We start from the raw sequence: 15,967 nt of genomic DNA, 5'->3' as shown, positions 1-15,967 counted from the left end.
GGTAGTACAGGCATGGGAGAAAAGGCGGGCATTCTCGGCCAACCACCCCCGAGCACAGGCTCTGAATGCAGGCATTGCCAAACTGTTGTCCCTGGAAATGCTCTCATTCAGGCTGGTGGAGACTGACAGCTTCCGTGACTTGATGGCATTGGCAGTCCCACAGTACAAGGTGCCCAGCCGCTTTTACTTCAGCAGGCAGGCTGTCCCTGCCCTGCACAGGCATGTTGAGGCAAACATAAAACATGCGCTACTGAACGCCGTCAGTAGCAAGGTCCACCTCACCACCGATGCGTGGACCAGTCAGCATGGACAGGGGCGATATGTTTCCCTCACTGCCCATTGGGTTAATGTTGTTGAGCCAGGTACAGATCGTGCGAGTGGCGCAGGACGTGTCCTGCCCACTCCAAGGATTGCAGGAATCCAGTCTGTACGCATCGACTCCTCCTCTTACACCAGTTCCTCAGATTCCTCTCTGCAGGATCCGTCACAGTCCACCTCCACATGGACCCGTGAACGTTTACCTATGACTGACATGAGCACAGCCGTGGCCAAACGTCAGCAGGCCGTCTTGAAACTAGTTTCATTGGGGCATCGAAGCCACACAGCGCAGGAGCTCTGGAATGCCATCAAGCAGGAGAGCGATGTGTGGTTACTGCCAGCGAATCTCCAGCCAGGCATGGTAGTGTGTGACAATGGCCGAAATCTGGTGGCAGCTTTGGCCCTTGGCAACCTCACTCACATCCCATGTCTGGCACATGTGCTCAATTTGGTTGTGCAGAGTTTTCTGAGGGACTATCCGGATCTTGATGCCCTGCTGCACAAGGTCCGCCTAGAGTGTGCTCACTTGCGGCGTTCCAGCTTGGCCAGATCCCGCATTGCTGCTCTGCAGCGCCGATTCCGCCTTCCGGAACACCGCATCATATGTGACCTACCTACCTGGTGGAATTCCACGTTACATATGTTGGAGCGGTTGTGTGAGCAGCAGCAAGCAGTTATGGAGTACCAGCTGCATCAGGCGCAAAGAAGTCGCAGTCAGCGCCGATCAGACTTCACAACCACAGAGTGGGCCACTATGAAGGACGTCTGCCAGGTTTTGCGTCCTTTTGATTATTCCACGCGGATGGCAGCATGACTGTCCCCCTTATCTGCCTGCTTCAGCAAACTTTGCAAGGGTTAAGGGATGATGTTGTGGAAGAGGTGGAGGATGAGGAGTCACCTTTTCCATCAGCTTCTGGAGAGTCAGCGCCACGTGGTTCCTCACAAAGGGGTACGCAGGGGCCAATTTGTGAGGAGGATGAGGAGGAGTCAATGGAGGAGGAAGAGCTCCGTCCAGAGGAGGGAGCGACACAATTGTCCAGTGGTCAGTGTGTACAGCGAGGGTGGGGTGATGACGAGCGGGCAGAGATGATGTCTCAAGCAGGGGACAGCGTTTCTGGGCCAGTTGGCACTCTGCAGCACATGGTGGATTTCATGCTGCAGTACCTGAGAAACGACCGCCGCATCGACCACATTCTCAACATGCCTGATTATTGGGTGTTCACCCTCCTCGATCCTCGCTACCGGGACAAAGTCCAAAACCTCATCCCTGCGTTGACCCGGGAGCGTAAATTGCGGGAGTACCACGACACACTGGTGAATTCCATCATCTTCTCCTGTCCAACTGAGAGGAGTGCTGCTAGTGCTTTACAAAGCAGCTCAGTGCGTCGAGGCAGTGGGGGAGGCTCTGCCCAAAGAGGGAGCAGAAGCAGTGCCTCTGCCCAAGGCAAGCCCAGTATGGCACAACTCTGGCACACTTTTGTGTGCCCGCCCCAAATGTCTACACCATCACCGGTGGCTCCAGTCAGCAGGAGGCAACGGTTCCGTCAGATGGTGACAGACTACATGGCTTGCCCTCTTACTGTACTCCAAGACGGCTCTTCCCCGTTCAAGTTTTGGGTCTCTAAGCTGGATACATGGCCAGAGCTAAGCCAGTATGCATTGGAGGTGCTGGCTTGCCCTGCGGCTAGTGTCTTATCGGAACGTGTCTTTAGTGCCGCAGGTGGTGTACTAACAGACCGTCGCATGCGACTATCCTCCGATAACGTTGACCGGCTTACTTTCCTGAAAATGAACCAGGCCTGGATCTCGCAGGAATTTGCCACTCCTCTGCCTGATTAAGTAATTGGGTGTCATCCAGGTCTCCTGCTGTGTTCATCTTTCTACCACCTGAACTGCTATTCCTGGGCTCCAACACCGCCAGTTGCGGCTCAGAAGTGCAGGCTGCACAGTAAAAACATACGACCCAGTGTTATTGGGTTTCAGTAACGTCAGCTGATCCCCAGCTGTGTAGCCGGCAATGTGTCCTGCGACCGCCACGCTGGCACAACAACCTAAATGTAAGGGAACCTGTCCCCCCCCCCCCCGTTTGTTACTGAAAGAGCCATCTTGTTCCTCTGCTCCTCCTGCTGTCCCTGGGCTCTAACACCGCCAGTTGGTGCCTGGAAGTGCTGTGTGCACAGTCAACAGTCGCTCCTCTGTTATTGGGGTTCAGTAACGTCAGCTGATCCCCAGCTGTGTGTGCGGCAATACCTCCAATCTGCTCCTCCTGCTGTCCCTGGGCTCTATCACCGCCAGTTGGTGCCTGGAAGTGCTGTGTGCACAGTCAACAGTCGCTCCTCTGTTTTTGGGGTTCAGTAACGTCAGCTGATCCCCAGCTGTGTGTGCGGCAATACCTCCAATCTGCTCCTCCTGCTGTCCCTGGGCTCTAACACCGCCAGTTGGTGCCTGGAAGTGCTGTGTGCACAGTCAACAGTCGCTCCTCTGTTATTGGGGTTCAGTAACGTCAGCTGATCCCCAGCTGTGTATCCGGCAACGTGTCATGCGACCGCCACGCTGGCACAACTAAAATGTAAGGGGACCTGTCCCCCCCCCCCCCTAGGCGTTTGTTACTGAAAGAGCCACCATGTGCAGCACTAATACTGCACAAGGGATAGGTCGCTCTTGAAATTATGCTCCTTGCAAACGCTGAACTACACACTCATGTAATGTGTCCCCTCACACCGTCCAACCGTCCCGGAGGTAGGACTTTCCTTTGTAATGTGACGCAGCACAGCCGTCATTGCTACCCCCTTGGCACCGTGCGCTGCCTCCTTAGCGTTGTTTGATTCCGTCATGGACCCTGCGCTGTTATGTTATCCCTTGGCCATGCACAGTTTGCGCTGCCCGTCCTCTGACATCATTTGTTGTCGTCCTGGCTGCGCCTGTGCGTCCACGCTGCCCGAAATCACACCTCGCAGTGTCGTCTAATGTGATCCCACAGTGGGCCTGGTATCCATGGCCATGCGCAGTGCATCTACTAGCCTCTCACTCCCCTTCTTCACGCTTCTTCAGACTAGGCGGCGTCAGCTGATCCCTAATAGCATGCCACGGCCGTGACGCCGCACAGTCTGAAGAAGCAGGAAGGAGGTGAGTGAGAGGCGATGATATGCACTGCGCATGCCCATGGATCCCTGGCCCGCAGTGGGACTACATTAGATGACACTGCAAGGTTTGATCTCGGGCAGCTTGGACGCACAGGCACTGCCAGCCTGACACCTACATGATGTCAGAAGACGGCCACCGCTAACTGTGCATGGCCAAGGGATAACATTACAGCGCGGGCTCCGTGACAGAACCAAACAACGTTGAGGAGGTGGCGCCCGGCACCAAGGGGGTTGGAATGACGGCTGTGCTGTGTCACATTACAAAGGAAAGTCCCACTTCCGGGATGGTTTGACGGTGTGAGGGGACACATTATATGAGTGTGTACTTCAGCGTTTGCAAGGAGCATAATTTTCGGAGCCACCATTTTCCATGTGCAGTATTACTGCTGTACAAGATGGCTCTTTCAGCAACAAATGCCTGGGGGGGGTTAAAGGTTCCCTTTCAACTTGCTCCACTGCAGGCTTCGGCCTACACTCTGCTCCTCTTTGATTCCCTGGGTTTCAACACTGTCAGTTGCCACCTGGAAGTGTTGTCTACACAGAAAAAACACTAGGTGATGTGTCAGTGGGGTTCAGCACCGCCAGCTGTTCCCCTGCTGTGTAGTCGGCATCGTGTCCAGCACAAGCCACGCTGGCACAACCGACCAAAAGCTGCCACCAGTGCAGGCTTCGGCCTACACTCTGCTCCTCTCCTCCTCCTGCTGACCCTGGGCTCAAACACCGCTAGTTTTTGCCCGGAACTGCTAGCTGCACAGAGAAAAACACCAGTCAATGTGTTAGTGGGGTTCAGCACCGCCAGCTGTTCCCCTGCTGTGTAGTCGGCATCGTGTCCAGCACAAGCCACGCTGGCACAACTGACCAAAAGCTGCCACCAGTGCAGGCTTCGGCCTACACTCTGCTCCTCTCCTCCTCCTGCTGACCCTGGGCTCAAACACCTCCAGTTTCTGCCCGGAAGTGCTAGCTGCACAGAGAAAAACACCAGCCAATGTGTTAGTGGGGTTCAGCACCGCCAGCTGTTCCCCTGCTGTGTAGCCGGCAACGTGTCCTGCAAACGCCACGCAGGCACATGAACTGAAATTGAAGGGAGCCTGCCCCCCACCCCCAGGTGTTTCTATGTATAACAGCCACCTTGTACAGCAGTACTGCTGCATTTGTGCAAGGTGGCTGACTTTTTTCTCCTTGCCCACGTGGAACTCAACACGTACAAAATGTGTCTCATTAGAGACCATTCCACTGTCCCTGAGGTGTGACTTTCCTTTCTAATGACACGCAGCACCCCCATTGTTAGCGCTGCCCGTCTTCTGACATCATTGGTTGGCTGGCTGTGCCTGTGCGTCCGCCCTGCCCGACACAACGCCCCTCGTTGTCTCATATGTTTTGACTGCGAGGGTGTGATTGATGGGCACGAGCAGTGCATATGTTCCCCTGTCTTCACTCCCCTCCTTCCGCCTTCTTCTGACTGTGCGGCCTCATGGCCGCGGCATGCGATAAGGGATCAGCTGAGGCCGCCCAGTCTGAAGCAGGTGTAAGGACATGTGTGAGCGGCGAACATATTTACTGCACAAGGCCACGAATCCCAGCACCGCAGTGTGACTTTAGGAAAAGGCACTGTGGGTCTGGGATTTATGGCCATCGTTAACCGCACCGGCCAACATGAAATGAGGTCATGAGACGGCCTGCACTAACAGGGTATTGCCAAGGGATAACACAAGAGCGCAGTTTCCTGTACTGCAAATAACAACGGTAAGGAATCTGCGCCCAGCACCTAGGTGTAAATTTGTACACCTGTGCTGCGTCTCCTTAAAAAGACAAGTCACGCCTCCACTACTGTTTGACAGTATAATGGGCTAAATAGTGTACGTGTTTTATTCAGCGTGTGCAAGGAGCAAAATTAAGAGAGCAACCTTTGACTTGTGCATCATTAATGCAGTTCAAGGTGTGGCTCTTGTACCTTGCAACACCTGAGGGGGGGTTAAAGGTTACCGTTGAAATTGGTTCAACTAGGCTTCGGCCTACACTCTGCTCCTCTCCTCCTCCTGCTGACCCTGGGCTATAACACCGCCAGTTGTAGCCTGGAAGTGCTAGCTGCACAGAGAAAAACACCAGTCAATGTGTTAGTGGGGTTCAGCACCGCCAGCTGTTCCCCTGCTGTGTAGTCGGCATCGTGTCCAGCACAAGCCACGCTGGCACAACTGACCAAAAGCTGCCACCAGTGCAGGCTTCGGCCTACACTCTGCTCCTCTCCTCCTCCTGCTGACCCTGGGCTCAAACACCTCCAGTTTCTGCCCGGAAGTGCTAGCTGCACAGAGAAAAACACCAGCCAATGTGTTAGTGGGGTTCAGCACCGCCAGCTGTTCCCCTGCTGTGTAGCCGGCAACGTGTCCTGCAAACGCCACGCAGGCACATGAACTGAAATTGAAGGGAGCCTGCCCCCCACCCCCAGGTGTTTCTATGTATAACAGCCACCTTGTACAGCAGTACTGCTGCATTTGTGCAAGGTGGCTGACTTTTTTCTCCTTGCCCACGTGGAACTCAACACGTACAAAATGTGTCTCATTAGAGACCATTCCACTGTCCCTGAGGTGTGACTTTCCTTTCTAATGACACGCAGCACCCCCATTGTTAGCGCTGCCCGTCTTCTGACATCATTGGTTGGCTGGCTGTGCCTGTGCGTCCGCCCTGCCCGACACAACGCCCCTCGTTGTCTCATATGTTTTGACTGCGAGGGTGTGATTGATGGGCACGAGCAGTGCATATGTTCCCCTGTCTTCACTCCCCTCCTTCCGCCTTCTTCTGACTGTGCGGCCTCATGGCCGCGGCATGCGATAAGGGATCAGCTGAGGCCGCCCAGTCTGAAGCAGGTGTAAGGACATGTGTGAGCGGCGAACATATTTACTGCACAAGGCCACGAATCCCAGCACCGCAGTGTGACTTTAGGAAAAGGCACTGTGGGTCTGGGATTTATGGCCATCGTTAACCGCACCGGCCAACATGAAATGAGGTCATGAGACGGCCTGCACTAACAGGGTATTGCCAAGGGATAACACAAGAGCGCAGTTTCCTGTACTGCAAATAACAACGGTAAGGAATCTGCGCCCAGCACCTAGGTGTAAATTTGTACACCTGTGCTGCGTCTCCTTAAAAAGACAAGTCACGCCTCCACTACTGTTTGACAGTATTATGGGCTAAATAGTGTACGTGTTTTATTCAGCGTGTGCAAGGAGCAAAATTAAGAGAGCAACCTTTGACTTGTGCATCATTAATGCAGTTCAAGGTGTGGCTCTTGTACCTTGCAACACCTGAGGGGGGGTTAAAGGTTACCTTTGAAATTGGTTCAACTAGGCTTCGGCCTACACTCTGCTCCTCTCCTCCTCCTGCTGACCCTGGGCTATAACACCGCCAGTTGTAGCCTGGAAGTGCTAGCTGCACAGAGAAAAACACCAGCCAATGTGTTAGTGGGGTTCAGCACCGCCAGCTGTTCCCCTGCTGTGTAGCCGGCATCGTGTCCAGCACAAGCCACGCTGGCACAACCGACCAAAAGCTGCCACCAGTGCAGGCTTCGGCCTACACTCTGCTCCTCTCCTCCTCCTGCTGACCCTGGGCTCAAACACCGCTAGTTTTTGCCCGGAACTGCTAGCTGCACAGAGAAAAACACCAGTCAATGTGTTAGTGGGGTTCAGCACCGCCAGCTGTTCCCCTGCTGTGTAGTCGGCATCGTGTCCAGCACAAGCCACGCTGGCACAACTGACCAAAAGCTGCCACCAGTGCAGGCTTCGGCCTACACTCTGCTCCTCTCCTCCTCCTGCTGACCCTGGGCTCAAACACCTCCAGTTTCTGCCCGGAAGTGCTAGCTGCACAGAGAAAAACACCAGCCAATGTGTTAGTGGGGTTCAGCACCGCCAGCTGTTCCCCTGCTGTGTAGCCGGCAACGTGTCCTGCAAACGCCACGCAGGCACATGAACTGAAATTGAAGGGAGCCTGCCCCCCACTGTTGTGAATTCTGTGGCTGAATTCACTCCTGTGGTCACAAGTGGTATTGCAGCCTCTGGGCTTCCTCCCTCAGGTGTTTTGGTGAGCTCGTTGGCTGCCTTGCTATTTAACTCCACCTGAGTCTGTCTTCCTTGCTCCTTGTCAATGTTCCAGTGTTGGATCTGAGCTACTGCATCTTTCCTGTGGCCTGCTGCTCTGCTAGATAAGTGCTACTTTGTTTTTGTTTCCGTTTTTTCTGTCCAGCTGTGCTATTCTCTTTTGCTGGAAGCTCTGAGACGCAAAGGGTGCACCGCCGTGCCGTTAGTTCGGCACGGTGAGTCTTTTTGCCCCCCTTTGCGTGGTTTTGCTTAAGGGTTTTTTGTAGACTGCATAGTTCTCTTTGCTATCCTTGCTCTGTCTAGAATATCGGGCCTCACTTTGCTGAATCTATTTCATTCCTACGTTTTGTCTTTTCATCTTGCTAACAGTCATTATATGTGGGGGGCTGCCTATTCCTTTGGGGTATTTCTCTGAGGCAAGTCAGGCTTGTATTTCTATCTTCAGGCTAGTCAGCTCCTCAGGCAGTGCCGAGTTGCATAGGTAGTGTTAGGCGCAATCCACTGCTGCTTTTAGTTGTGTGAGGATAGGTTCAGGTATTGCAGTCTGCAGAGTTTCCACGTCTCAGAGCTTGTTCTATTGTTTTTGGGTTATTGCCATATCACTGTATGTGCGCTGATTACTGCACACTGTGTTGCCTGATAGCACAGCATAACAGTACAAGGAGCCAAACCAATGATTCTCAATAGAGGGAAAAAAGAAGTCCTGACATCATTTTTTTTTTTTTTCCTCAGCTCTGTCTTCAGTTCTTTTTTTCCCCTAGACATTAGAGTGCTTCAGGACACAGCTGTGGACATGGATATTCAGGCTCTGTGCTCCTCAATGGATAATCTCGTTATAAATGTACAAAAGATTCAAGATACAATTGATCAGAAATCTATGCTAGAACCAAGAATTCCTATTCCTGATTTGTTTTTTGGTGACAGAACTAAGTTCCTGAGCTTCAAAAATAATTGTAAGCTATTTCTGGCCTTAAAACCTCATTCTTCTGGTAATCCTATTCAACAGGTTTTGATTATTATTTCTTTTTTGCGCGGCGACCCACAGGACTGGGCGTTTTCTCTTGCGCCAGGAGACCCTGCATTGAGTAATGTTGATGCGTTTTTCCAGGCGCTTGGATTGCTTTACGATGAGCCTAATTCAGTGGATCAGGCTGAGAAAAATTTGCTGGCTTTATGCCAGGGTCAGGATGATGTAGAAGTATATTGTCAGAAATTTAGGAAGTGGTCAGTACTCACTCTGTGGAATGAATCTGCACTGGCGGCTTGGTTCAGAAAGGGTCTCTCTGAAGCTCTTAAGGATGTCATGGTGGGATTTCCTATGCCTGCTGGTTTGAATGAGTCTATGTCCTTGGCCATTCAGATCGGTCGTCGCTTGCGCGAGCGTAACTCTGTGCACCATCTGGCGGTATTGTCTGAGAGTAAACCTGAGCCTATGCAGTGCGACAGGACTATGACTAAAGTTGAACGGCAAGAACACAGACGTCTGAACAGGCTGTGTTTCTACTGTGGTGATTCCACTCATGCTATTTCTAATTGTCCTAAGCGCACTAGGCGGTTCGATAGCTCTGCCGTCATTGGTACTGTACAGTCCAAATTCCTTCTGTCCATTACCTTGATATGCTCTTTGTCATCGTATTCTGTCATGGCGTTTGTGGATTCAGGCGCTGCCCTGAATCTGATGGATTTGGATTATGCTAAACGTTGTGGATTTTTCTTGGAGCCTTTGCGGTGTCCTATTCCGTTGAGAGGAATTGATGCTACACCTTTGGCCAAGAATAAGCCTCAGTACTGGGCCCAGCTGACCATGTGCATGGCTCCTGCACATCAGGAAGTTATTCGCTTTCTGGTGTTGCATAATCTGCATGATGTGGTCGTGTTGGGGTTGCCATGGCTACAAACCCATAATCCAGTATTAGATTGGAACTCTATGTCGGTAACCAGCTGGGGTTGTCAGGGAGTACATGGTGATGTTCCATTTTTGTCTATTTCGTCATCCATTCCTTCTGACATCCCAGAGTTCTTGTCTGACTTTCAGGATGTATTTGAAGAGCCCAAGTCTGATGCCCTACCTCCGCATAGGAATTGTGTTTGTGCTATCAATTTGATTCCTGGTAGTAAATTCCCTAAGGGTCGTTTATTTAATTTGTCCGTGCCTGAACACACCGCTATGCGCAGTTATGTGAAAGAATCCCTGGAGAAGGGACATATTCGCCCATCGTCATCACCATTGGGAGCAGGGTTCTTTTTTGTAGCCAAAAAGGATGGTTCGCTAAGACCGGGTATTGATTACTGCCTTCTTAATAAGATCACTGTTAAGTTTCAGTATCCCTTGCCATTGATATCTGACTTGTTTGCTCGGATTAAGGGGGCTAGTTGGTTTACTAAGATTGATCTTCGTGGTGCGTATAATCTGGTGAGAATCAGGCAGGGAGATGAATGGAAAACGGCATTTAATACGCCCGAGGGTCATTTTGAGTATCTGGTGATGCCGTTCGGACTTGCCAATGCTCCATCTGTTTTTCAGTCTTTTATGCATGACATTTTCCGTGAGTATCTGGATAAATTCCTGATTGTTTACTTGGATGACATTTTGATCTTTTCTGATGATTGGGAGTCTCATGTGAAGCAAGTCAGAATGGTTTTCCAGGTACTGCGTGCTAATTCCTTGTTCGTGAAGGGATCAAAGTGTCTCTTCGGTGTGCAGAAAGTTTCATTTTTGGGGTTCATCTTTTCCCCTTCTACTATCGAGATGGATCCGGTTAAGGTCCAGGCCATCCAGGATTGGACTCATCCGACATCTCTGAAAAGTCTGCAGAAATTCCTGGGCTTTGCTAATTTTTATCGTCGCTTCATCTGTAATTTTTCTAGCATTGCCAGACCATTGACCGATTTGACCAAGAAGGGTGCTGATTTGGTTAATTGGTCTTCTGCTGCCGTGGAAGCTTTTCAGGAGTTGAAGCGTCGTTTTTGCTGTGCCCCTGTGTTGTGTCAACCAGATGTTTCTCTTCCGTTCCAGGTCGAGGTTGATGCTTCTGAGATTGGAGCAGGGGCGGTTTTGTCACAGAGAGGTTCTGGTTGCTCAGTGTTGAAACCATGTGCTTTCTTTTCCAGGAAATTTTCTGCTGCTGAGCGTAATTATGATGTGGGCAACCGAGAGTTGCTGGCCATGAAGTGGGCATTCGAGGAGTGGCGTCATTGGCTTGAGGGAGCTAAGCATCGCGTGGTGGTATTGACTGATCATAAGAATCTTACTTATCTCAAGTCTGCCAAGCGCTTGAATCCTAGACAGGCCCGTTGGTCGTTATTTTTTGCTCGTTTTGATTTTGTGATTTCGTACCTTCCGGGCTCTAAAAATGTGAAGGCGGATGCTCTGTCTAGGAGTTTTGTGCCCGACTCTCCGGGGTTATCTGAGCCGGCGAGTATCCTCAAGGAAGGAGTCATTGTGTCTGCCATCTCTCCTGATTTGCGGAGAGTGTTGCAGAAATTTCAGGCTAATAAACCTGATCGTTGTCCGGCCGAGAAACTGTTCGTCCCTGATAGGTGGACTAGTAAAGTTATCTCTGAACTTCATTGTTCGGTGCTGGCTGGTCATCCAGGAATCTTTGGTACCAGAGAGTTAGTGGCTAGATCCTTCTGGTGGCCATCTCTGTCACGGGATGTGCGTGCTTTTGTGCAGTCCTGTGGGATTTGTGCTAGGGCTAAGCCCTGCTGTTCACGTGCCAGTGGGTTGCTTTTGCCCTTGCCGGTCCCGAAGAGGCCTTGGACACATATTTCGATGGATTTCATTTCTGACCTTCCCGTTTCTCAAAAGATGTCGGTCATTTGGGTGGTCTGTGATCGCTTTTCTAAAATGGTCCATTTGGTGCCCTTGGTTAAATTGCCTTCCTCCTCTGATTTGGTGCCTTTGTTCTTCCAGCATGTGGTTCGTTTGCATGGCATTCCTGAGAATATTGTTTCTGACAGAGGTTCCCAGTTTGTCTCGAGGTTCTGGCGAGCCTTTTGTGGTAGGATGGGCATTGACCTATCTTTTTCCTCGGCCTTCCATCCTCAGACTAATGGCCAGACCGAACGAACCAATCAGACCTTGGAAACATATCTGAGATGTTTTGTTTCTGCTGACCAGGATGATTGGGTGTCATTTTTGCCGTTGGCTGAGTTCGCCCTTAATAATCGGGCCAGCTCGGCTACTTTGGTCTCTCCATTTTTCTGCAATTCTGGGTTCCATCCTCGTTTCTCTTCAGGACAGCTTGAGTCTTCGGACTGTCCTGGTGTGGATTCTGTGGTGGACAGGTTGCAGCAGATCTGGACTCAGGTTGTGGACAATTTGACCTTGTCCCAGGAGAAGGCTCAGCTTTTCGCTAATCGTAGACGCCGTGTGGGTCCCCGACTTCGTGTTGGGGATCTGGTTTGGTTATCTTCTCGTCATATTCCTATGAAGGTTTCCTCTCCTAAATTTAAACCTCGTTTTATTGGTCCGTATAGGATTTCTGAGATTCTCAATCCGGTGTCTTTTCGTCTGACCCTCCCAGACTCCTTTTCCATACATAATGTATTCCATAGGTCGTTGTTGAGAAGATACGTGGCACCTATGGTTCCATCTGTGGAGCCTCCTGCCCCTGTTTTGGTGGAGGGGGAATTGGAGTATATTGTGGAGAAAATTTTGGATTCTCGTGTCTCTAGACGGAAACTCCAGTATCTGGTCAAATGGAAGGGTTATGCTCAGGAGGATAATTCCTGGGTTTTTGCCTCTGATGTCCATGCCCCAGATCTTGTTCGTGCCTTTCATGTGGCTCATCCTGGTCGGCCTGGGGGTTCTGGTGAGGGTTCAGTGACCCCTCCTCAAAAGGGGGGTACTGTTGTGAATTCTGTGGCTGAATTCACTCCTGTGGTCACAAGTGGTATTGCAGCCTCTGGGCTTCCTCCCTCAGGTGTTTTGGTGAGCTCGTTGGCTGCCTTGCTATTTAACTCCACCTGAGTCTGTCTTCCTTGCTCCTTGTCAATGTTCCAGTGTTGGATCTGAGCTACTGCATCTTTCCTGTGGCCTGCTGCTCTGCTAGATAAGTGCTACTTTGTTTTTGTTTCCGTTTTTTCTGTCCAGCTGTGCTATTCTCTTTTGCTGGAAGCTCTGAGACGCAAAGGGTGCACCGCCGTGCCGTTAGTTCGGCACGGTGGGTCTTTTTGCCCCCCTTTGCGTGGTTTTGCTTAAGGGTTTTTTGTAGACTGCATAGTTCTCTTTGCTATCCTCGCTCTGTCTAGAATATCGGGCCTCACTTTGCTGAATCTATTTCATTCCTACGTTTTGTCTTTTCATCTTGCTAACAGTCATTATATGTGGGGGGCTGCCTATTCCTTTGGGGTATTTCTCTGAGGCAAGTCAGGCTTGTATTTCTATCTTCAGGCTAGTCAGCTCCTCAGGCAGTGCCGAGTTGCATAGGTAGTGTTAGGCGCAATCCACTGCTGCTTTTAGTTGTGTGAGGATAGGTTCAGGTATTGCAGTCTGCAGAGTTTCCACGTCTCAGAGCTTGTTCTATTGTTTTTGGGTTATTGCCATATCACTGTATGTGCGCTGATTACTGCACACTGTGTTGCCTGATAGCACAGCATAACACCCCACCCCCAGGTGTTTCTATGTATAACAGCCACCTTGTACAGCAGTACTGCTGCATTTGTGCAAGGTGGCTGACTTTTTTCTCCTTGCCCACGTGGAACTCAACACGTACAAAATGTGTCTCATTAGAGACCATTCCACTGTCCCTGAGGTGTGACTTTCCTTTCTAATGACACGCAGCACCCCCATTGTTAGCGCTGCCCGTCTTCTGACATCATTGGTTGGCTGGCTGTGCCTGTGCGTCCGCCCTGCCCGACACAACGCCCCTCGTTGTCTCATATGTTTTGACTGCGAGGGTGTGATTGATGGGCACGAGCAGTGCATATGTTCCCCTGTCTTCACTCCCCTCCTTCCGCCTTCTTCTGACTGTGCGGCCTCATGGCCGCGGCATGCGATAAGGGATCAGCTGAGGCCGCCCAGTCTGAAGCAGGTGTAAGGACATGTGTGAGCGGCGAACATATTTACTGCACAAGGCCACGAATCCCAGCACCGCAGTGTGACTTTAGGAAAAGGCACTGTGGGTCTGGGATTTATGGCCATCGTTAACCGCACCGGCCAACATGAAATGAGGTCATGAGATGGCCTGCACTAACAGGGTATTGCCAAGGGATAACACAAGAGCGCAGTTTCCTGTACTGCAAATAACAACGGTAAGGAATCTGCGCACAGCACCTAGGTGTAAATTTGTACACCTGTGCTGCATCTCCTTAAAAAGACAAGTCACGCCTCCACTACTGTTTGACAGTATAATGGGCTAAATAGTGTACGTGTTTTATTCAGCGTGTGCAAGGAGCAAAATTAAGAGAGCAACCTTTGACTTGTGCATCATTAATGCAGTTCAAGGTGTGGCTCTTGTACCTTGCAACACCTGAGGGGGGGTTAAAGGTTACCTTTGAAATTGGTTCAACTAGGCTTCGGCCTACACTCTGCTCCTCTCCTCCTCCTGCTGACCCTGGGCTATAACACCGCCAGTTGTAGCCTGGAAGTGCTAGCTGCACAGAGAAAAACACCAGCCAATGTGTTAGTGGGGTTCAGCACCGCCAGCTGTTCCCCTGCTGTGTAGCCGGCATCGTGTCCAGCACAAGCCACGCTGGCACAACCGACCAAAAGCTGCCACCAGTGCAGGCTTCGGCCTACACTCTGCTCCTCTCCTCCTCCTGCTGACCCTGGGCTCAAACACCGCTAGTTTTTGCCCGGAACTGCTAGCTGCACAGAGAAAAACACCAGTCAATGTGTTAGTGGGGTTCAGCACCGTCAGCTGTTCCCCTGCTGTGTAGTCGGCATCGTGTCCAGCACAAGCCACGCTGGCACAACTGACCAAAAGCTGCCACCAGTGCAGGCTTCGGCCTACACTCTGCTCCTCTCCTCCTCCTGCTGACCCTGGGCTCAAACACCTCCAGTTTCTGCCCGGAAGTGCTAGCTGCACAGAGAAAAACACCAGCCAATGTGTTAGTGGGGTTCAGCACCGCCAGCTGTTCCCCTGCTGTGTAGCCGGCAACGTGTCCTGCAAACGCCACGCAGGCACATGAACTGAAATTGAAGGGAGCCTGCCCCCCACCCCCAGGTGTTTCTATGTATAACAGCCACCTTGTACAGCAGTACTGCTGCATTTGTGCAAGGTGGCTGACTTTTTTCTCCTTGCCCACGTGGAACTCAACACGTACAAAATGTGTCTCATTAGAGACCATTCCACTGTCCCTGAGGTGTGACTTTCCTTTCTAATGACACGCAGCACCCCCATTGTTAGCGCTGCCCGTCTTCTGACATCATTGGTTGGCTGGCTGTGCCTGTGCGTCCGCCCTGCCCGACACAACGCCCCTCGTTGTCTCATATGTTTTGACTGCGAGGGTGTGATTGATGGGCACGAGCAGTGCATATGTTCCCCTGTCTTCACTCCCCTCCTTCCGCCTTCTTCTGACTGTGCGGCCTCATGGCCGCGGCATGCGATAAGGGATCAGCTGAGGCCGCCCAGTCTGAAGCAGGTGTAAGGACATGTGTGAGCGGCGAACATATTTACTGCACAAGGCCACGAATCCCAGCACCGCAGTGTGACTTTAGGAAAAGGCACTGTGGGTCTGGGATTTATGGCCATCGTTAACCGCACCGGCCAACATGAAATGAGGTCATAAGACGGGCAGCTCTAACAGGGCATTGCCAAGGGATAACACAAGAGTGCTGACTCCTGTACAGCAAATAACAACGCTCAGGAAGCTGCGCCAAGCACCAAGGCGTTATTTGGGACACCTGTGCTGCGTCTCCTTAAAAAGCCAAGTCACGCATCCACTACAGTTTGACTGTAGAATGGGCAAAATTGTGTACGTCTTTCATTCAGCGTGTGCAAGTAGACAAATTAATAGAGCAACCTTTCACTTGTGCAGCATTAATACTGCACAAGGTGTGTCTCTTGTACTTTGTAACACCTGAGGGGGGGTTAAAGGTTTCCTTTGAAATTGGTTCAACTAGGCTTCGGCCTACACTCTGCTCCTCTCCTCCTCCTCCTCCTGCTTCACCACGGGCTCTAACATCGCTAGTTTTTGCCCGCAAGTGCTAGCTGCACAGAGAAAAACACCCGCCATTGTGTTAGTGGGGTTCAGCAACGCCAGCTGTTCCCACACTGTGTAGCCGGCAAAGTGTCATGCAAACGCAACGCTGACACAAAGCTGCCTCCAGTGCAGGCTTCGGCCTACACTCTGCTCCCCCTGCTTACCCTTTGCTCCAGCACCGCTAGTTGGGGCTCTAGGAAGACAATCTTTAATAGGCAACGCATCTGGGTTCCAGCACCGCCAGCTGGTTCTCGGCAGTTTTCTTGA

This window comes from Ranitomeya imitator, chromosome 7, assembly GCF_032444005.1.
Source record: "Ranitomeya imitator isolate aRanImi1 chromosome 7, aRanImi1.pri, whole genome shotgun sequence".
NCBI classification, from domain to species: domain Eukaryota; kingdom Metazoa; phylum Chordata; class Amphibia; order Anura; family Dendrobatidae; genus Ranitomeya; species Ranitomeya imitator.
Note: the sequence above shows the minus strand (reverse complement) of the source record.